General features: G+C 37.5%; 1 pseudogene across 1 annotated transcript; it reads left to right on the top strand.

Moving 5' to 3' along the window:
* The first annotated feature begins 274 nt into the window (after positions 1-274).
* Positions 275-20783, top strand: LOC311090587 (SR-related and CTD-associated factor 4-like; annotated as a pseudogene). Its single transcript, XR_014609624.1, has 16 exons — positions 275-455; positions 1140-1223; positions 1575-1619; positions 1709-1870; positions 1952-2081; positions 4644-4843; positions 4961-5056; positions 5564-5649; positions 5736-5799; positions 5884-6045; positions 6202-6272; positions 10365-10579; positions 10711-10811; positions 12760-12873; positions 15897-16053; positions 16171-20783. The product of XR_014609624.1 is annotated as an SR-related and CTD-associated factor 4-like (transcript).
* The last annotated feature ends 1501 nt before the right edge of the window (positions 20784-22284 follow it).

The raw sequence follows: 22284 nt of genomic DNA, 5'->3' as shown, positions 1-22284 counted from the left end.
ATTGTTAAAATTTGTATTGTTTGAAATTTGTACTGTTTTTGTTTTTTTCCTTTTTCTTCTTGCTAAAACTGTAGCTGGAACTTTTAATTTCCTTGCGGGAGTCATCCCAAAGGATTAATAAAGATAAGTCTAAGTCTAAGTCTAAGTCTATATATATAATATGAAATAGTGGCTTTACTGTATATTTTCTGCGGGTGACTGAAGTTCCCTGAGGTGTTCAGTCTGTGTAGTGCAGTTGTCCTCCAGTCCGGTGGGCGGCGCTCTGTCCCCGCTCGCTCAACGCGTCTCTACGCTCGCGGAAGGTTGTGTTGAGTTTCTGAGCTTCAATCTCATGCGGCCTCGTCGCGATTATCCAGTTTACACATGTTTATTCGGATCCAGGAGGATATATTCAAAGAAATATTGAGTTAATATCGCCCATGGACATGGATGCGGTGAACGCCTTTAACGGGGAGGTGAGAATTCGCGTTTTATTTGCCGTTTACCCTTTACCATTAGCCGAGCGCGCGCGCTAAGCTCCTCCAAAACAATCCTTGTTTACGTTTTTTGGTCATTAGTGGATGAATATCAGACTGTTTTTGCAGCTCAAACGTCTAAATAGTCAAATAAAAACCTAAGTATAGTTAAGCAGATGTGATATGAGTATGATTAAAGTAAGTTTGTCTAGTGACCTTCGACCTGTTCGTGCTGTGAAATTGCGCTTAATTAAGATTTCATTTAGTGATCACATCACACTTATATGTTTATACAGATATTAAATAATGGAGATATCATATTTTACATTAATTATATCTAGTTTTGCCTGGCTGTTGTAATACCGTAGAATCGTATGTAGAGAGATTATCCGTGGCGCCCCCTAGTGGTTCAGAGACCTGATCAACTCTCAGGTGATTTAATAGAGTGCTATAATGGTGTTTTTGAGGTGAAAAAAAGCCGTTTTCTTTGACTTTGTTATGAGGTTAAGTGCATGTTCATATTCATTTTGATATTATTTATGTAAACACAAGCTGTTCTTTTTGAGTTTGAGATTGCCGGTAACCGAGCTGAAAACCGAGCTGAAACTTGAATGTCATGTTGTTCTCAGTTTTGATCTTATATTTCTGATGAGGGTAAATGTGTCATCTGTTCCTCTTCTGTAGATGTCGTCCATGATGGACATGACTCCCCCGATCTCTCGAGCCAAAATGATGTCTGTAACCAAAGCAGGAATCAAAGCTATCAAGGTAAGTCGGAACAGAAATATGGATGTTGTGAGTTTCACAAAATGATCCTAATAAATTAGCAGCAAATTGACTTGTCTTTATGCTTCATGTTCCTAATATTTTGAGTTTGTGTAGATTTTTTTATAATTGTATCTAAGAAAATGTTTAAAAGCTTTATTTTACCTGCACATCATATACTGATGTTGATGTAAACATTTTATATACGGTAGAGGAGAGATGAATTATAATTTTAAATTGAAATTTTTTCATGTTTATTTATTTTTTAATTATCTCATAGTTATTGGTGTTTTGATACTTTTTTGTTGAAATGTTCTTTTGTGACTGAATTTTATGATTTATTTGCTTTGTTAGCTTTACAAGCACGTTGTTCAAATCGTGGAGAAGTTCATCAAGAGGGTATGTAATAAACTATATATTAACGTTATCGTGCTTATGATCGCTATTATTATGGGAAGGTAAAGATTTATTTGTTTTTGTCCTCTCAGTGTAAACCAGATCTAAAGGTCCCTGGTCTCTATGTGGTGGACTCAATTATCCGACAGTCCCGGCATCAGTTTGGCGCAGACAAAGATTTGTTTGGTCCGAGGTTTTTGAAAAACTTCACTGTAACATTTCAGAATCTTTTCCAGTGCCCAGCCGATGACAAGGTACTGAATAATCCCCTCCAGATTTTACAGTGAATGCAGCCAGCTGAATGATATTGATGGATTTTGTGTGTTGTAATGCAGGGGAAGATATTGCGTGTGTTAACTCTGTGGCAGAAGAACGATGTGTTTGGCATGGACGTCATTCAGCCGCTGTTAGACATGGCCACAGCTCCACTACTGCCCGTTTTAGAGAATGGAACCACAGTTGCCGGTAAATGAGCACAAGAAATATGTTTTATGTTTCAGCTGGATCACATTTGTGACCCTGGATCACAAAACCAGTCATAAGTAGAGCCCGACCGATATATCGGCGGGCCGATATTAGGCATTTTCCAAACTATCGGTATCTGCATTTATAACGGCCGATAAATGAATATTTAAAAAATAAAATAAAAGCGGACGAAACACCCTGCAACCATGTTATGAGTGTTGGCGCTGCATAGTTTGTCCACCAGAGGGCACTCTACAAGGAAGACTGCTAACATCAATGAGCTTGGAAATCACAACGAACTTATTCTGCCTAAATAAAGTAATGATTACTGTATTTATAACTAGCATATCTGTAGTTCCAGTCCCTGCATTGTAAAACGTAAGTTAGGCACGCGAGGAGTGAACATTTAGACAGAGAGAAAAAGTATCAAACATAGCAGCTAGCCTGTGCATAAAAGTTAGCTTTTCTTTTACACGTGTGTGAAATCCAAGTGTGCGTTACTGTAGGGGTAATTAACACATGGTTACCGAGTCGATCGTTCCCTGGGATGCGTTTTCATTAAAATTCGAATGTAAAGAGTTTTAGCTATCTTTAAAAACAGATGATCTTATAACACTAGTATATGGGGCACAGAGTAAAAGTAAATCGGTAGTTAATACCACTAACAAGGCTCAAAATAGCCTCACACTAACACGGTACATGCAAACCGAAGCATTGAGAACTTTGTAAGTGTACAGACAGTTTAATAAGAAGATACTTTATAAAGACAGTACATTACGCGTTTCAGGCATTCGTCATCTTGGAAAACAGTCTCGACTAGTCGAGTCACGAACGCCGCGATATTTTTAAACTGCATTATATTATTTTAGTAAGGCTGAGGACTCTTAAATAACTACGAATAACTAATGTTAGGGAAAATCTGTTCATATTTTGTTACACGTTTCTGGATTTAAAAAAAATATATATATCGGCCGATATATCGGAATATCGGATTTTTAAATCACCAAATATTTGTATCGGTATCGGCCTTAAAAATCCTTTATCGGTCTGGCTCTAGTCATAAGTCGCACGGGTATATCTGTGGCAATAGCCAACAATACATTGTATGGGTCAAAATTATAGATTTTTCTTTTATGCCAAAAATCATTATGATATTAAGTAAAGATCATGTTCCATGAAGATATATTGTAAATTTCCTACCGTAAAAATATAAAACATTTATTTTTGTGAGTGAATCCAGCACAATCGCCAACATAAATGGACAACTTTAAAGGAGATTTTCTCAATGTTTCGATTTTTTTGCACCCTCAGATTCCAGATTTTCAAATAGTTGTATCTCGGCCAAATATAGTCCTATCCTAACAAACCATACATGTGATTTATACATGTGATGTTCTTTCGTGTGATGTATTAGGGATGCACTGATATGAACATTTTGGCCGATACCCGATAATTCTTTACATTTGAAAACCGATATATTGGCTGATAAATCTAAATCCGAATTTTTCTATCAATTTTGAGAGACTGATTCTAAAAACAAAAGTCTCACAATTAAAAGACATGTCCCAAGCACACAATTACAACGTTCTCGTTAAAATTTTATGAAGCCGATATGACCATTTTCCATTTTTTGATCATATTTCATGCAATTCAGAACCATCATGTTGAACAGTGCGCATCTGAAGTGTCTCAGCTAAAGGAAATAATCCATTATTTATCGGCTTAAATGTATCGGACACATTTTCTTAACGGGCTGATAAAGATAACATTAAAAATTAACATAGATTGGCCGATACCAATACGGTGGCCGATATATCATGCATCCCTAATTTCTCATCTTTTTATCATGCTTTAACTTGTAGGTTTTGTGTCTGGCCTCTTGAGTCAAAGTATTTAAATTACACTATCGTTCAGTAGTTCAGGGTCTTTAAGATTTCTTTTTTTTTTATGGAAAAAGTGATGGTTCAGCTCACCAAGGCTGCATTTATTCAAAAACAGTAATATTGTGAAATATTATTACAATTTCAATTATGCGTTTTCAATGTGAATGTTTTAAAATGTTTTTTATTCCTGTGATCAAAGCTGAATTTTCAGCATCTTCGCTCCAGTCTTCAGTGTCACATGATCCTTCAGAAATCATTATAATATGATAATATATATCAAATATGCTGTGCTACTTAATGGTCTGTTAAATGTGGAAATCGTTAATTATTTTGATGATTAGAAAGTCCAGAAAATCCGCATTTATTTGAAATGGAAATCTTTTGTAACATTATAAATGTCTTTACTGTCACTTCTGATCAATTTAATGCATTCTTATGTTAACAACTGCAACAAAAAACATATTGACCCTACACTTTTGGATGGTAGTACATATATTTGGCAGAATTCTGATGTAAATACCTTGGATAGTGTTCTGCTTTTGGTCACTGTTTAATATTCTTACGAGAGTTACTGTAACCTGTTTCATATTCAAACTAGCAGCCTGTAGTTTGCTGATCTGTGGTTTAAACTGAAGCCTGATCTCTGTTGTTAAACTGCACTTCTCATTGCTCTTTGTAGCTCCTCCAGCTATGCCAATGGCAGTGCCAGAGCCAGCACCAGCACCAGCACCAGCACCAGCACTAGCACCAGCACTAGCACCAGCACCATTTATTGCAGCTGCAACACCAACACCAGCACCCGTACCCGTACCCAACCTTCAGAGCCCAATGCCCCTCGCTGCAGTCGCTCAGCTCCTACAGGGCACAGGGGGCGTAGAGGTAACACAATATTCAACTCAACTCAAATTTTATTTATAAAGCACTTTCAAAGTCATAAAAATTAAGTGCTGTGCATAAATTGCTATAAAAAAGTTTAATCTGAGTTATTTGCTTTAGTTACAGCAGCTTCTCCAAACTCTTCAGCAGGGCGGAGGGGCGGGGCTTCCTCAGTCCACGGCCCCGCCCACTGAGCAGAAACCATCATTAGCTAAGGTAAACCGTCTGAATGGTTCAGTTTGACCATTTGACATTACCCTTGCATCCTCGTACATCTACTTAAGGAATAAATAGAGTTGAATCTGGAATATATCAGCGGTTCTTATGCTATATAGTAGTGATGGGAAGTTCAGATCATTTTACTGACTCTCTTATTCGATCTCGTTCATCAAAATGAACGAATCTTTTTTCGAGTCATTTCGTTCATTTAAGGGGCTTTAAATGTTATACTTTTAACAGGCAAATTCCCCGAACACATCCACCTACACAATCTTGATCATATTCTGAATTAAGAAATCATTATAATGCAGTCAAAAATAATTTACAGGGAACATAAGTAATTACTTTACCTTCCGAGTCTTTGGTTCATTTGTCACGTGACAAACGCAATGAACGGATCGTTCATGAACTACTCATCACTACTATATAGAAACCACAGAGCTAACGCATGGTTTGGATCTGTTAATTCACTGCCTGTAACATTGTGTTTCTGGTTTGACTCAGTCTCTGCTGGATCGATTTGATTATGATGATGAACCTGAACCTGTTGAGGAAAAGACTGAACCAGCCCCTGCTGCTCCCATTACCATGTAGGACATGAATAAACTCTGTTCACATACAGTGAAATATCATTTGATTCCCCCCGGTATTTAATTAACATTGTCATTCTTTACAGAAACCTCCCTCCAGAATTACAGCAAGCCCTGCAAGCTCATCTACTAAGTCAAATCGCTAACCAGGTATTTATTCTGGCCGACAGAGCTTTAAAGAATAAGGACTTGTCAAACATATTGTGTGAAATTAAAGTGTTTCCTCACGTCCAGACACAGATGCAGGGTCAGATGGTGTCGCAGGGTCAAGTGCCATCCCAGGGTCAGATGGCACCTCAGGAGTTCCCATCGATGGTTCAGACCCAGATACCAGATAACCCTCCTCAAACCTTTGATGAGAACATCATACAGCACAATACAACCCAGCAGCCACAGGTACAGAACATCGAGATATTAATAACTCAAAACATCCCTCACCAGTCCAAGCCATTATTGAAACTCAAATGCTAAAATGATTCTAAAATCAGTTTGCCCATATTTACACGTCAGCGAGGCTAAAATCACATGCATAATTCCTTTGACCCATTTCAGGATTCAGCTGAGACAGAACGATCGGTGCATGATGGGAGAGATCGAAGACATGGCAGACGAACAGGATCAAGGTACGTTCTCTGAGTCCTTTAATAAAAAAAGCCTCTACAATGTTAGTAAATCACTCACATATGCAACTAAATTTTCATGCTAGGTGATTAAATAATGTCTATCATCAGCCACTGGCTAATAAATTGTTCGATTAGAGGCTAAGTTTATGTTTAGCACTGATATATTTCCACTCGTCTTGAACACTGACTAAATGCTTAAGAGTTTTGCTCTCTGTCTTTAAAGCGCACTTCCAATTCATCTTACTGTAAACTCGAATCACTCATATGAAAATGCTGTAGTAATTATATTACATTAATGGGCTATAGTGCATTTTAAGGGGTGGTTGATTATGATTTCACTTTTCTAACTTTAGTTAGTGTGTAATGCTGTAAGTGTGTAAAACAACATCTGCAAAGTCACAACACTCAAAGTTCAAAGCAAAGGGAGATATTTGCTTTTAAAGAAATAACTTTATAAGGACTACACGACATTCCTCCCGGGTTAGTGACATCACCAACCCTAAAATTTACATAAACCCCGCCCCCGGGAACGCGGTTTATAGATTATCATGACAGAATATGCTAATCAATGACTATAAGATAACTACACATACGCTACATAAATTCATGAACTAACCATTCAGAAATGTCCTGTTGCTTCTACATGTTCTTCTTGAGTCTCTCCATCATTGACTCTGGATTGAACATAAAAGGCTAAAAGTTTTTGAAATTTCCAGTGTATGTGCCGGGAGCAGCAGCTCATTTGCATTTAAAGGGACAGACAAAACGGTGCGTTTTTGCTCACCCTTTAAAAGTGACAATTTTAACATGCTATATAAAAATATCTGTGGGGTATTTTGAGCTAAAACTTCACATACACACTCTGGGGACATCAGAGACTTATTTTACATCTTGTGAAAAGGGCATTATACCACCCCTTTAATGTTAGTGCTCTCATACATATGATTACTCGTGTTACATGTATATTTTGAAACTTTTACACTTAATTTCTAACTTTTTTTTTTTTTTAGCAAAATGTGTATTTTAGTCAATTATTTCACCCCTAATCTACTGTGTCTGTTTGACACGCTTGCGCCCACCGGTGCTCGTTCATTGAAGAGTGTAGTTTAGCAAGTCCTGCTTGTTGTCAGAATATGCAAAATGGAAATACTCATGGGACTTTCTAACATTTACTGATAAGGATATAAACCATCAAATATAAGATGTGCGCCGAGGAAAACACGTGTCAGAGGCATTAATCATCACAGGGCTTAACGGGTCCAAAAACTCAAACAGACCCGGACCCTTCTGTTATTTGAAAGTTGGACCTTGACCCGACTGGACCCGATAGGCAAATTTTATATCTCGAGTCAATTTGCAAAATAATAACTTTGATTGTTTGCCATTTAAACTATAATAATGATTGCTCATTCAGTGCCACGGCTGCTGATGTCAGCATTACTTATTTGCGATCATGTCTGAGCTGAGTCTAGACCAAACAGGGCTGGGTACCGAGTTCAATACTTTTGGTAGGTACCGACCGAATTGCCTCGATACTATCGAGTATCGATCAATGACTTGTTGTTCGGTACCTGATTTCAATACCTAAGGGGTTAACTCGTCAACGTCAGTGAGCCAATAAGCACTAAAAACAATAGTTTACGTGGTTACGCCCAGAGACGTGGCTCACGTGAAGTGTGTAAGCGTCCCAACCCCCTAAAGTTGTGGAAAAGATGCATTGCAATAATGATCTACTGAATGTACACTGCCTTTCAAAAACCTGTTGGTTAGTCAGAATTGAAAGGATGCATTAAAGTGATCAAAAGTTGACCTTAAAACATGTGTAATGTTACAAAAGATTTCTGTTTCAAATAAATGCTGTTCTTTTGAAATTTTTATTCATCAAAGAATCATGAAAAAAAACTATCAGTTTCCAAAATATTAAGCAGAAAACTGTTTTCATATTTATGAAGGATCATGTGACACTGTAATGATTTTGAAAATTCAGCTTTGACATCACAGGAATAAATTAAATTTTGAAATATATTCAAATAAAATAACAGATTTTAAATTGTAATACTATTTCACAATATTACAAGTTTTACGATCAAACAAATTCAGCTTTGGTGAGCATGAGCTCCATGCTCCATGTCCATGGCTAAGGAGCATGAGTCAAACTGAAAAAATAAAACCAAAGTTTTTCTGAGGTAATGTGTTATGTAATCTTGTTAAAATGGATTTCAATTGGTATCGAAAAAAGTATCGTTCAGGAACCGGTATCGAAATCAAGGTATCGGTATCGAAATTGAAATTTTCATCTCAGGTTTTGTAGCTGATTTGAAATATGTTATTTTAATATGAGTGTGCGAGGCCGCAAGCAGTTTTTGAGATTTGATTTTGAAGTTGGTTTGCATTTAATGTTGCACACAATAGGAGCAGGAAAACTCATGATCACTGTGCGCTTGCGTTAACTCCGCCCTCTCTGGTTCTGACGGCTCGGGTCGCTTGTGTTTTTGTTCACCTTATTTCCTGGCTCACACTTTACTCATCCTAATTTTACAAGTTGCAAGTTAGAAAACACACGCACAGCACTGACTGGCTCTGATCACGGCTGGGTGTTCTCAGATCGACTCGGGTATTACACAATGTTAAACAGACTCGGGACCCGAAGTAATAGATTGGGACCCGACCCGATAATCCCACGTCCCGGGATTGATGCCAGGATTGATGCCGGGATGGGGACCTAGTTACATTGCCGGGATCAGTCCCGGAACGCGTCCTGTGTGAACAAAAGCCAGGACCAATGCCGTAAGGGGTGTGTCGTAGTGATGACGCACGTGCCATCGCGCGACTCTGTTGCTCTTAGAAGAAAGTTTGTGTTTGTCATCAACAAAGAAAGAACGAAAAAATGTCTGCAAACTGGAATGAAGCGGAGACCAGGAGCTCCTTACTATCCGCGCTGGAGCTGAGATCGTTCGCCAGCTTTGTGGAACGGTACGCGATGCGTTAGTGTACATGTTTTCGACGCATACGTTACACGTCACATCCTGACGTCACGTGTCTTTACGGTATGTGTGTGAACACACTCACAGATTCCGGAAAATCACTGGCAGTGTGAATGAACCAAAATCAAACGATCCCGGACCACATTATCCATGTATTTTCCGGAATCTCTGTATGAAAGGGGCTTTAATCACACGCATCTGTCAAAGCACAACAGGGCAAGATGCTGTAAATGCTTATGCTTTTGTTTGAAGAGCTCATAAAGCATGTTTCAGACATCTTGGATCATGTGCCTTTCCTGCAGCAGCTCACTCTGTGTTTTCCATTTGTGTTATGTCCATAGCATTGTGTTATTCACTATTGTAAAGCGATGTGACTGGCTGATGTTGGCAGCGCATAGTCTCGACTAATCGATAATCAAATTCATTGTGGATTATTTTCATTATTGATTTTAGCAATTAGTTGTTTCAGACCTAGTCTTAAAAGGATATTTCACCACTAGAAAGATGAATGTGTATTTAAATTGGGTCATTTATGTAGTAGAAATGTGAAATTATTTTAGAAGTTGGTGCCTTCTAGACTGAGAAAAGCCAGAAAATGTATTTTTGGCTCATGTGGATGAAAGACAACAACTCCCAGAATGCACTTGCTTCGCTGCCCTACGAGGCCACTCCCAAGCCACGCCTACCGGTTACAGAGGGCAGTGTCGGAAGAAATGATACAGCTAGGCTACTAGTCGACTCGAAACTGAAAAGACGCCGTTTTATCGTGAGATCCCCCTATGGGTGGGTTGAAGACATGTGGGACGAGCTCCTCCTACTGGCTGGAGTCTCTCGCCTCTGGACAAAGCCTCTGATGATGCTAAATGACGATTTTTGCGTCATCTGAGGTTTTTTTCCAGACACACAATACAGAAATCTCTCGTCTCAGGGGGACATGAGGGAGGGAAGCACGGTCATTCGAAAATACTACCGGGTTTCTGATACAAAGCTTAATGCTAATCGGTGAAGTATCCCTTTAATGTAAAAAGCTATGCTATTTTATGAAGATAAGCTGATTTGGTGGAATCATTCATATATTCAAAATGTTTCACATGTTGTGTCTCTCCAGGTCTCCACGGAGACGATCGTCTTCACACTCGCGCAGATCGCGGTCCGGTTCCCGTTCCCGCAGAGAGCGCTCGAGGTATCATCGCACACGCTCCCGGTCCAGAGAGCGTCGAGGACGTTCACCACAGCCACGCTCAGAGGAGAAGAGAGACCGGGAGAAAGAGCGAGAGCGGAGACAGAAGGGGTTTCCGCCCATCAAGAAGGAAACTCTCAGCGGTGAGAACGCCAACATGTGTTACAGCTGTTTCTGGCTACAATTCTTGTAAACATGAAATAGAATATAGATTAATAGCTATCTTTTTTGCACTGATTGTAAATGTTGTCTATTGATTGTCATTGTTCTGCAGTCTGCAGTACTACATTATGGATCGGACAGCTGGACAAAAAGACTCAACAGCAGGACATCATGAGTCTGATGGAGGAGTTCGGGCAGATCGAGTCCATCAATGTATGTATAGATCAGTCATATTGATGTACACTACCGTTTACAAGTTTGGGCTCAGCAAGATTTTTATTTTAAAAGAATTTAATGATTTTATTCAGCAAGGATGAATTAAATTGATCAAATGTGAGAGTAAATACATTTTATAATGTTATAAAATATTTCTGTTTCTAACAAATGCTGTTCTTTTGAACTTTCTATTCGTCAAAGTATCCTGAACAATATTTATCACCGTTTCTTCAAAAATTTTAAGCTGCACAACTGTTTTCAATATTGATAAGAACTTTGTCTTGAGGACCAAATCAACATATTAGAATGATTTCTGAAGGATCATGTGACTATATGTTAAATTGTAGTAATATTTCACAATAATACTGTTTTACTGTATTTTTATCAAATAAATGTAGCCTTGGTGAGCATAAGAGACTTCTAAAAAAACATTATAAAAAAGACCCCAACGTTTTTAAGGTAGTTTGAGCCGTTTAAACCATAGCTCTGTGAGTGAAGCATGTTCCCAAAGCGAAGACTGTTTCTAATAGTTGGCAAACGCTTTGAAACAAAAGCCTTGAAATGTAACTTTTTTTCTTCTTCAGGAATATCAATGCAATATATATTTTTGTCCAATAATTTTTTTTTATTAGAATTTTTTATTTTTATTTTGAGGGAATTTTAATGATACTATGCAATAATTATACAATTGTTATGAGCTATTTTTACAATTAAAATTAATATCTTTTTTTATTATTTTTCAATAAATGCAATATTTCTTTTAAAATCCATTTTTAAGTGAGAATAGTGCTGGAGGTGTTAAAAAATAAAACTTGTGTAATGTCATGGTGTAACCATTTAGGTTTTGCATATAGAAATATATTTAGTATAGTAGAAATATATTGTTAGTTTAGTATCAGATTTTGCATTATGATTACAATAAAACAACATTTTGTTAGAAATGAAACACATGGGAAACTTTTTAGTTACTCAGTATTTGATTGATAATTTAATAAATCTAACAGAATAAGGAATAGATAGCGATAATTCAAAACAAACATTGCAATTAATTGGCATTTTGTTCAATTTAATTTAATAAATTGTGATAACTTCAGAAAGGAACCACAATTATGAACTAACAGCAAACATAAACTAACATAACAGCAAACACAATCAATTCATTTCTGTGTGTGTGTGAGCAAGAGAGAGATAGAGACTTGACATATTTTCAAAATTTGCTGTCTTGCAGTCTTACCAGTTAATATCTGTGTGTGTGTGTGTGTGGGTGTCTTTTTGAAGAAGATAACCCCTTCATTGCTGTGTTTTATTGCATCATGGCTGATTTGTTTTTTGTACCACCAAAAGATTTTCTGATTTTCTTTTCCTATGTCTGTCATTTTTTACCATGAAGGTATGAAAATGTATCTACTTCACACATTATGCTAAAATGATAAATTCATTAGGTCTTAAACTTTTTTCCCCAACCCTTTAACATATCCGAATCACGTCCATAATTTGTTTTGTGTGTGTGTTCACATAGCGTATGCGACAAAAGTCACCAAGTGTCATCCCATTCCGATGAAGCAAAAAATGATATACCTGGTTTTGGCTACAAATAAGACAGTATCACATGTGAAGAAGGAAGTCCCAGAATGCATTGCACTTTGTTTTATTGTATATGAGACTCAAATATGTCTCTGATAAGGTTCCATTTCAGTTAGGATGTAGTCGTCTATTTAGACAGCACGGCTGCTTACTAGATGTTGGAACAGAGCCTTTATGTAAAGCCTGCAGGTACATTTGCATCTCCTCCACAATGGAAATGTTGCATACAGGAATAGTCAAATGTGAAACATGTTTTTTTTATTATTATTATTAGAATTTTTTTTTAATCATTTCCATTGCTTATTTGTGGTTACATTTTCTTAACATAATATTTCAAATGTCTCTTTTTGATCCTGTGCAGATGATTCCTCCCAGAGGTTGTGCCTACATCGTCATGGTGCACAGACAGGACGCCTACACAGCCCTGAACAAACTCAGCAGAGGGGCTGTTAAAGTCAACCAGAAGTCCATTAAGGTACCGTGACCAACCTTTTCTTCCTGTCCACAGTGTCCTTGGGTTAAAATGTCCCTTGTCAGGGTTATTATTACTGATTATGTGACTCGCTTGAATACATTTAGCACATGCTTTTATCCAAACCAGGAACATAACAAGCCGGTCATCACAGAACCAACAGTATACAATAGCCGCTTTCCGACCAAGTAGTTACAGGAACTTAGTTATAGGAACTGTCCACTTCTAAACAGTTCTAAGAACTACTCTCCCCCAAACTCAGTTTTGCTGTTTGCGTTCGCACTGGCCAAATGGCCACAGGAACTGGTAGGAGGGGTAAGGGAGTGACGCAAGCACGGTGACTTTTATTTTGACGGCGCTGAGAATGCCAGAGCAAACAATGCTCGCATTCTCTGTGTCTATTAGTTAGCGATCTGTCCAACAGTACTGTTATATTATATTAGATAGAACTGTTATAGAAAGTAGACAGTATATGAAAAAAAGGTTATTAGCCTATGCCGTGTGGTTGATGTCCAGTGTTGCTAGCTGGGCAGATAAACATAATCATGTTTGACTTGGTCCCCTCAAAGTTGCGTTGGATTTTCTCTTCAGCATAAAGGTTTAGAGACCCATCTATCACTGTTTTCCATGTTTGTATAGTTAGTTTATGGAGTAAATATATAGGCTATAATCTGTGTGTTTACATTCTAGCTGTTTTAAAAATGGCTGGTGTTCTGCGTGCGTTCGGTCAATCAGCGTACACTAACGTCACGGGTAGTTCCTATAGTGCTGGTTTAGACCCTACTCTGAAGTAGGACCTAAATTAGTTCCTCCAAATGGAGTTCCTAGAACTAAAATCGTTCCTAGTTCCTGCGGTGCGAACACGCCGACATCCAGGTACTTTAGCCAATAGTTCTAGGAACTGTGAAAAGGTTCCTCCGGTCGGAAAGCGGCTAATGCCAGGTTTATTAAAGAGGTCATATTATGCCAATTTACAAAGCCTTGATTTTGTTTTTGGGCTCTACTAGAATAGCTTTTCATGCTTGAATGTTCAAAAAACGTATAATTTTTCCAATATTCTCTCCATTGTAGTTGCTCCTCTCTTCTCAGTCTTTCAGTAATGCTCTGTTTAGTTCCTGTCTCTGTTAAGCCCCTCCTTCTGAAAAGCACAATGAGCTCTGATTGGTCAGCTTAACCAGTGTGTTGTGATTGGTCAAACACCTCGAGCATGTTTGGGAAATGTCCCGACCCTTACCGTAACCTCTAATTTCAACACTGGGGCTGGGCAAAAAAATATTTTTCTATTAATTGTTTTTAAAATGTGGTCGATTCGATATCGATTCTCAAAAGCCATGAATCGATTTTTTCCCATATTTATTTCCGCAAATATTAAACATAATATCTGATTGATGTTAATCTTATTTGTAGTCTTGTCCACTAGATGTCATCCTCTTATTTACCTTGCGTGATGTTACAGCGGGGACTCTGTCCCTGCATGGTCACCAAAGTTTATCATTTGCAGCGTTTTCAAGCCTTTGCCAATTTAAGCATTCAAGCGCAAGAGAAACACACCCAGAGCACACACAGCTGCTCAGCAGCATGCAAATAATATTATGAATTATTTCACGCCTCCCTGCACTTAAACAGACAAATTCACACAAATTTATCTCAAAATGCGAGTATCCAAGTAAACATAGTCGGTTATGGCTGAAGTAACCAGTATAGAAAGAACACGTGTATCATTATTGGATTTGTGCATTAGTCTTAAAGCGACAGCAACCTAATATTCCTGCAGCAGTCTGTGTTTTAATGTTAATCAAACCACAAAAGACAGAGAAAATCACTCCCTGCTCTTCACTGAATATCTTTTGTGTATCTTTAAAAAGGATTAACCTTTATTTAATTTGTATTGTTACGATTATATGCAGTGTTATTTTACATTTGATTACTTCATTAAATTTCTGTACCTGAAAACTACTGTTAAACCTACCTAAAAAACTTTAAAAGCACTGATTATTTCATTTGTGTCTTTGTTCTATTGTGTTTATTTATTTGTGCTATTGCTTAAGTTTAATTATTGGTTTTTTTTATTTTATTAATGACTGTTTACTTGTCTTTAATAATCTTTGAAATGTATATTAGTTAGTAGTTTTAGCTGTGGTATTGAAAAATGGAATCGAGAATTGATAAATTTCACTGCTATCTAAAATATTGGGTGTCATAACCTTATTTATCACAATACAAGGATACATAGGTCAAAAACAATAACTATTTTATTCATTTATTACTATTTTTGTGGTGGGGCCAGTGAAAATTGAATCATTGAATCGAATTGAGATTCTCAGCCCTATTCAACACACTACTAACTCACTCAAGCAGGCCCCGCCCCTTTATTTTGCATATGCCTTGGCTGTGAATATAATAGAGGAATATTGTGTTCATTCCTGGAAGAAAACTCAAGACTACAATGGAGGCTTTTCAGGGAGTTCAGAAACAGTGACACTGATATAGAGAATAACTCCCGCTGGAGGGACTTTGTGCTTTAAAACTCTGCAGAGCTTTTTCAGGCTCAAACGGCAACATTACACACTAAAGAAAGATAAACATGGAAAAAAACAAAAAACATAATGGGTCCTCTTTAAACAAAAGGTAGATTAGAAAACAATACATAATTCTGAATGCTTGATTCTGGCATTCGGTGGCTGAATATATTTTGTATAATTGACCGTTGCTTTAGACATTGATTTCCTAGTACCTAGCTTTGCTAGTTGTATATGTCTCTTGCATCACTCTGCACTCTTCTTCTCACATAATTAATTTATTGGGTAAGTAAGAAATACATTTTTCTAATGATTGTCATTTTACATGAATGGATTTCCAAACGCACAAGTCCATTCTTTACATGACAACCATGCAATAGTCTTTGCGTTTGTTGTTAGAATACTTTGATTGATTGTCCCAGGTCTCATGGTTGAACGTGTAGTAGCACCACATGCTTGTTTTGAATCTATGTGTGGGCAGTTGTTTGACTTGTTGTCCTTGATCAGATCGCATGGGCATTGAATAAGGGCATAAAGACGGACCTGAAGAAGTACTGGGACGTGGAGCGGGGCGTCACTTATGTGCCCTGGGAAAAAGTCAAACCCGATGGTATCCTGAATCTTCAAGAAGGAGGCATGCTTGACTCGGAAACACTCAAATCAGGTAAACGCCGACAAACGGCCTTTCTTTACATTCTTCTAGTACCTTACCTAATTTCAAAAGGCATAACGTGAATGTATATGACATTTGTTTTTAAAATGAGTTTAATTTGATCCTTAGAGTGGAGAAGTGCTGTGTCCAAACTGGTTGTGCCAGTAAGAGAGGGACCTGAAGGAAAACAGGAAGATGGAGCTGCACTACCAGCGGTATCACAGGTAAAATATGAGGGGTTTCCTACAGAACTCCTCAAGGGTGTTAGGTGTCTCGTTCAACTTTTCTGCTCTCGTTTTGTCACGTCTTCGGCATATAGTAGGCAAACAGTGTTTCTGTGTCATTTGCTTTGCACTGACGGTTTACTGGTGCATGGTTGCCATCATATCTGGCAAATGAAGAGCCATAGAGCTCAGAATAAAGCAAGGTTAGTGTCATGACTGTCTAGTTTTCTTTCCGTGTTTCAGCAACATCGCTTTCAATGACAGTTTTTGTCAAAACACAAGATCAGTGTCCCACTACTGCACTATAGTAGAGCTGATTTTGCATAAATGTGTTTCTGTATTGAGCCAATCAATGATGGTTGACATGTTGCAAACACTCTCCTCTAAATCTGCCATATGTGTTTTAGATGGACCAGGTTGCTTTTTAAGAAACTTTTGAAGACTTTTCACACTAGGGCTGCCCCCTAATGGTCGACTACATTTTATTTAGTTGGTTAATCGCAGGAAGAAGAAAAAACCTCCTCTGGAATTGGAGAAGTCACGCAGTGACAGATCGTTAACACTGCTGGTCCATGCGGTAATATGTCGGGGTCGGGCAGAAAATCCAAAGTGAGGGATCATTTTGAGACGGTAAAGAAGCAAACGTTTGCCTACCATTAAATGATCTCAAACGGTCTAACTTTAGCCACACATGGGCACTCGTTCTAACATTAACGTACGCTATTATTAGGCACGTATCCAAGTGTTTGTGCAGAGTGTGGAAGCTAAATTTGACAAATAAATGGACAAACTTGTTCCTTTTTCTCATAATATGAAGAAAAATAGTGACTGGTATCTGCTATATGTTTTATTGATTCGTTTTATATATTTTATTTATTCATTTTATATATTGTATATTTATTTGGTTTGTGTTCTGACATGAGTTTTCATTCGATATTGAGGCTACTTGTCCGTCGGCCTGATATTTCTCTCATACGTGTGTTAGTTTGCTTTATTTATTAGTTTGTTTGTCATTTATCTTTATGTCCTACATTTTAAAAGTATTTAATTTAAGATAAGGGTGTTATTATTATAGGTTATTTATTTTGTTTGCGTTCTGATCTCAGAGAAGTTCATGCGATGTTTGCCGATGTTGGCGCGGGAAGCTTTATGCACGCGCTTAAATTTATATTTTAAATGCCAAACTAATCGACTAATGGCTTAAATGAATGACTAACTGTCGACTAGGCAAATCTTTAGTCGGGGGCAGTCCTACTTCATACTAGGAGTTAGAGCTGCACGATTAATCGTTAAAAGATTGCGAACTTGATTCAAACTCGCATGCGATCTTATTCCTAAATAACAACGATTCAGCTATGTCTATTAAACATTTGTCAAGTACGATCACAGTAAATCTGTGTCTGTGCTGCCGCTGAGCCAGAGAGAGCAGGCGTCACGTATAGGTATGAAAAAGCGCCACAAACACATCATAGGGTTATTTCTTTTATGATCATTTAATTTCACAGAAGTACTGGGATAAAAGTTTATAGTTAGGAAATAAACACTGATGTCTACGTTAGTGATTAAAATAGATTTTTTTGAAAGTTAACTAGACTCTTCAAATATAGTGTGAATTACACCAGTAGGTGGCGACAAGTAACTTAAACAATGTATTTGTCATTGAATCATTCAAACCGATTTAAAAAAAAAAAATCATTCAAATGAACAAAATATTTTTTAAATATACTGCAGCAATTAACATTTCATCAGAACCTCTAGTAAATAATGTGTTTTTGTTTAGTTTAGTTGTCTATTCAGAATCGCTGGAGAATTGTGATCTCTATTGTGATTCTCAATTTATCACGCAGCTCCACTAGGAGTGTAACGGTACACAAACATGATGGTTCAGTACGTACATTGGTTTTGATGTCATGGTTTGGTGTCAGTACAGCAGGGTGAAAAATAAACATGTTTTTTATTATTATTAAACAGTTGTTTTACTGTACGTACCTCGGCTTTGTAGTCACGATTCAATATGTTTTCAGTACAGCGGGGGGGAAAACAAACCATGTTTTTTTTTTTTTATTATTATTATTAAACAGTGGTTTACAGAACAAAGTATGTATGTTCATAAAGTCTTGTCAATATTGCTGCAACCAACAGCAACATACACTGCAGTTTTATGTTGCTGTCGTAATTGGGGGAAGAGATTTGAAGTGCTTAGAGTTTTGGATGAGAAATGGATTTCGCTCTCGTTTATGGAAGTCTGCAAAGATAAACCTAGACTCGCTTGCTGTCCGAATAATCCTTTGTGAAATGGCAATACTTGTGTGAATTTGTTACATTTACAGGTAAGTGTACAACCGTAAGATGTAAGTTGTGTGCTCAGGAAAGCGCATCTTAAACGCATTAAACAATACACTCATATGACCATAAGGCAAGCCACTAAGCACTTAAGTGTTTGCAACATCAAAGTATATCGATATAAAATATATTGTCCCTTCCTGGGGGGGGGGGGACTCAAGAGTTTGAACACACAGAGGAGTTTTGCACGTGCAGTAGTTAAAACAACACTGTGTACACATGCGTACCAAACTGTAGACTCGTACTGAATGTGTACCGTTCCACTCCTACTTCATACTCTATTGAAGTTCTTTGATGTGGATTACAAATGTTTTTTTACTTGGATTGCTGCTTAAAGATGCACCAGAAGACTATACTCGAGATCAAAAACTCACAATTTTTAGTAAACGTAATTTTCCGACTTTATATTTGACCCAAAAGTTTGACTATTTGCAAGATGAGGACGGTGTCAGTGAGCAATATAGTAGCTCTAAACAGAAATAATGACATGCGCAAGCACAAAGAGATTGCATTATTAATTTTTTGTCTTTTCTCAACTGGTTTCTTGTGATCTTGACAATTTCTTGGCAAAAAGCATTAAGTATTACAGTAATGCATGGCCTCCAGTTATCTAAACGACTATCATTCTTGCACAGTTAGCATAAAATATTTTCTGCATATTTTCATTTCCATTGTTTAGTTACTATAAGAAGTGCCTTATAAATAAATGAACTTCAGCATTAGATGGATTTCTATTTTTATAGCATTTCAGCAAGAACAATTCGGTACACGGGGTGTTTCTGTTCAGGTGGCTGAAGAGTCTGGCCAATAGCAACTGTTAACATAGTTTACTGTTCTGTGCTGTATCTACAAGTGACGTTCACTGGCACCTCACATGCTTGACCTCCATAACACACTGAAGCTCAGAGGTGTCCAGGAACCAGGGGTTTAGGAGTCACTTTAAAGAGAAGCCAGACTTTTTGTGCATCACTGGTGGATTTAGACAGAAGGCGGAAGAACAAATGCTGGGAAAACCAAAAGAGGACAACAGGTGGGTTCAGGGAATGCAAGGAGACTCAATCATAGGCAGTCGTCTTAATGATATTACAATACCATTCTGTTTATTGTAAAAAGAAAACTTAATGAGAGTTTGCGTGTAGAATAAGGTGTTTCCAGCTGGTGAATTAGTTATTGTAAACAATGTATAGGTGGAAATTGTGTGTATAATAGTATAATTTTAAATAGTTTTTATCATTGTAAAAATGCATCTAACTTTTAATACAAGCTACATGACAAAACAATGTGCCACACTGAAGCTTCTTCGGTAGTTTTTTGTTAGTAATGTGTGAAATATTAAAAGCTAAAAAAAAAAAAAAAAACTCCAAAAACGGTACAACAAACTTCATTACTTGTTTGTGTGAGAGTTTTGAGGAAATTAAGAAAAGGGAACATGTACATACGGGCAAAAACACCTCTGAAAAGGGTACATTTAAAACAATCTGTAGTCTCTGTGCTTTAAAGTATCTTGTCACCATTTCACCGAGTTGTTAACCATTGAATCCAGTTCAGCCAGTGAGTGAGTTGTCTGACAGATTCAGTGATTCACAAACTGATATTGACTGATTCATTAAACTGACCTACAATTATTACTTCTCAAATCGAATATTTGTCCTGATTAGACTCGACTGAACAAGAGTAAACTCAGCTTGAAGATAATCTTGGTTTCAACTCACAATGGATCAAGTCAAAATCCAAGACTTGTCATGGCAATTGTCATGAGTTAACGAGAAGAAATATGTTCATGTGACTTAATGGGGGCTATCATGTTTACAGTGAATAAAATGTTGTATAAATCAGGCCAATGACATTCTGGGACAGTACAAGAATATAGATGGGAGTAAAACTGTTAAGTTGTGTGTAAGTGCTGCAGAAGTGGATTGGTACAGGGGGATAAATCACTAATAAAACACTTAAATGTGTAGTTTAGATGTTTTCTCTCCACTAGTCTGAAAGAAGACCTTATGGAAGCAAAATAGTCTATGAAAAAACTATGGTTTTGCCTGTACCGTCTTGACTTAATCGTTAGAAGAAGCCTTCGGTACTGAAAAACCACATCTCAGATTGGTACTCTACTGCCTTGTTACTGAGAAACGTAGTTTAACTATTAACTTCGAAACTTCTGCTGCTCAACAGTGGTAAAGTGACCCAATGGTTTTCCACTGGTAACTTCTGTCTGGTGTGTGGCTTTCAAATAAGTTAAATGCACACTTTCTATAGACATTATGCTATAGTTTAAAAATAGTTTGGTTAGTAAAAATAAACATTTGTTTAAACCAGTGGCTCTCATTTCTAATCCGACAGCACCTCACATTTTGTATGTCTTGTTTTATCTAACATCAGTTCATGGAGCTTTTGGTGATTTTTAAATCGGTTGTTAAATAAGGCAAACGTACCAAATGTGTAGATAATGTCCATAAATTCATCAAACAGTCCAGGAGAGCTCTGTTCAAACTAACGACTGTGCATATTAAATTACGCGTCGGTGAATGTTGTGAGAGTGAAATCATCAATATTCTCCAGTGGACTCTCAAAGGTGGTGCTGGATTTGGGATCTCCTCTTGCTTTGCGGTTCTCCATGAAGAACTCCAGTGGGAAGGTAAACGGTCATTGACTCCAGGACAGTAGTTGATAGCTGATTCCAGGGCCATGAACTTCTCTCAACCACATACACATGGAAAGGTAATGGCTTGATGCCAGGTTGAATGAAGTTTCACAGTTCTAATCCAGTTTAGTGAAATGATTGGATTTTTTTCCATGCTTGAAGATGGCGAAGCATTACATGCGTTGCAGCTTCAAATCACGTTTTCATTGTTCAGCCAGTCGGATTCAAATCCGAGTATGAAATGCGGCAGCAATGACACATGTAGATCGGCGAGATGAGGCCTTATTTCTGCGGATGCATCGCAGCGATGGCCTCGTAAACCTGCGGACTGAGTCTTTCATGATACAGCATCACCAAATGGTGATTGGTCGGAATCGGCTGGAATCATTTTGGTCGAGCAACCAGGATATTCTGGACCGTCTGCTCTCTTTCCTCGAAGGAACCAGAGATTTGGTAAGGTGACATTTTCTTTTACTCCGGTTCAACCGCTGATTTTAGGCCACGCTTAATGGCCTTTTTTTTTTTTTTTTTTTGCTATTCATACTCCCTACACAAAATATGACTTTGTGCTGAATTTTAACATGCACTAAAAATGCTGAGTTGGACAAACCCAACCATTGGTTTCAACTTATTAAAGTTTGAAACCTAATGGTTCACTCAAAAAAATGAACTAGGAAGGTTGTGCACTTTACATAATATATTTATGTTTAGTTTACTTATAATAATTGTGTTTGTTGACTTGAAATGTTTTTTTCTATTAAGGTCCACGTAATTATGTCTCAACTTAACAGTACAAAATCCTAACGTGTTGTCTAAACACACCATTTATGTTAAGTAAAAATTTCTTACATCCAGCGGGTGGCAGTATAGTGCGACGCCAACTGCCATTTTGCCCTAACTTAATTTGATTGTGTTCAATCTGCTTAATATGTAACATTTTAATTTACTTAATCCGTTTGTGTTGGATTACATGAATGATTTGTGTTGCATTAACTGAAACTGGGCAGTGCTTGTTAGTTCCCAGCATGCTTTGCA

The sequence above is a fragment of the Abramis brama genome, assembly GCF_963993115.1.
Source record: "Abramis brama genome assembly, chromosome: 10".
Lineage (NCBI taxonomy): Eukaryota > Metazoa > Chordata > Actinopteri > Cypriniformes > Leuciscidae > Abramis > Abramis brama.
The sequence above is the reverse complement of the archived record's forward strand: the minus strand, read 5'-3'. Positions and strand labels throughout refer to the sequence as shown.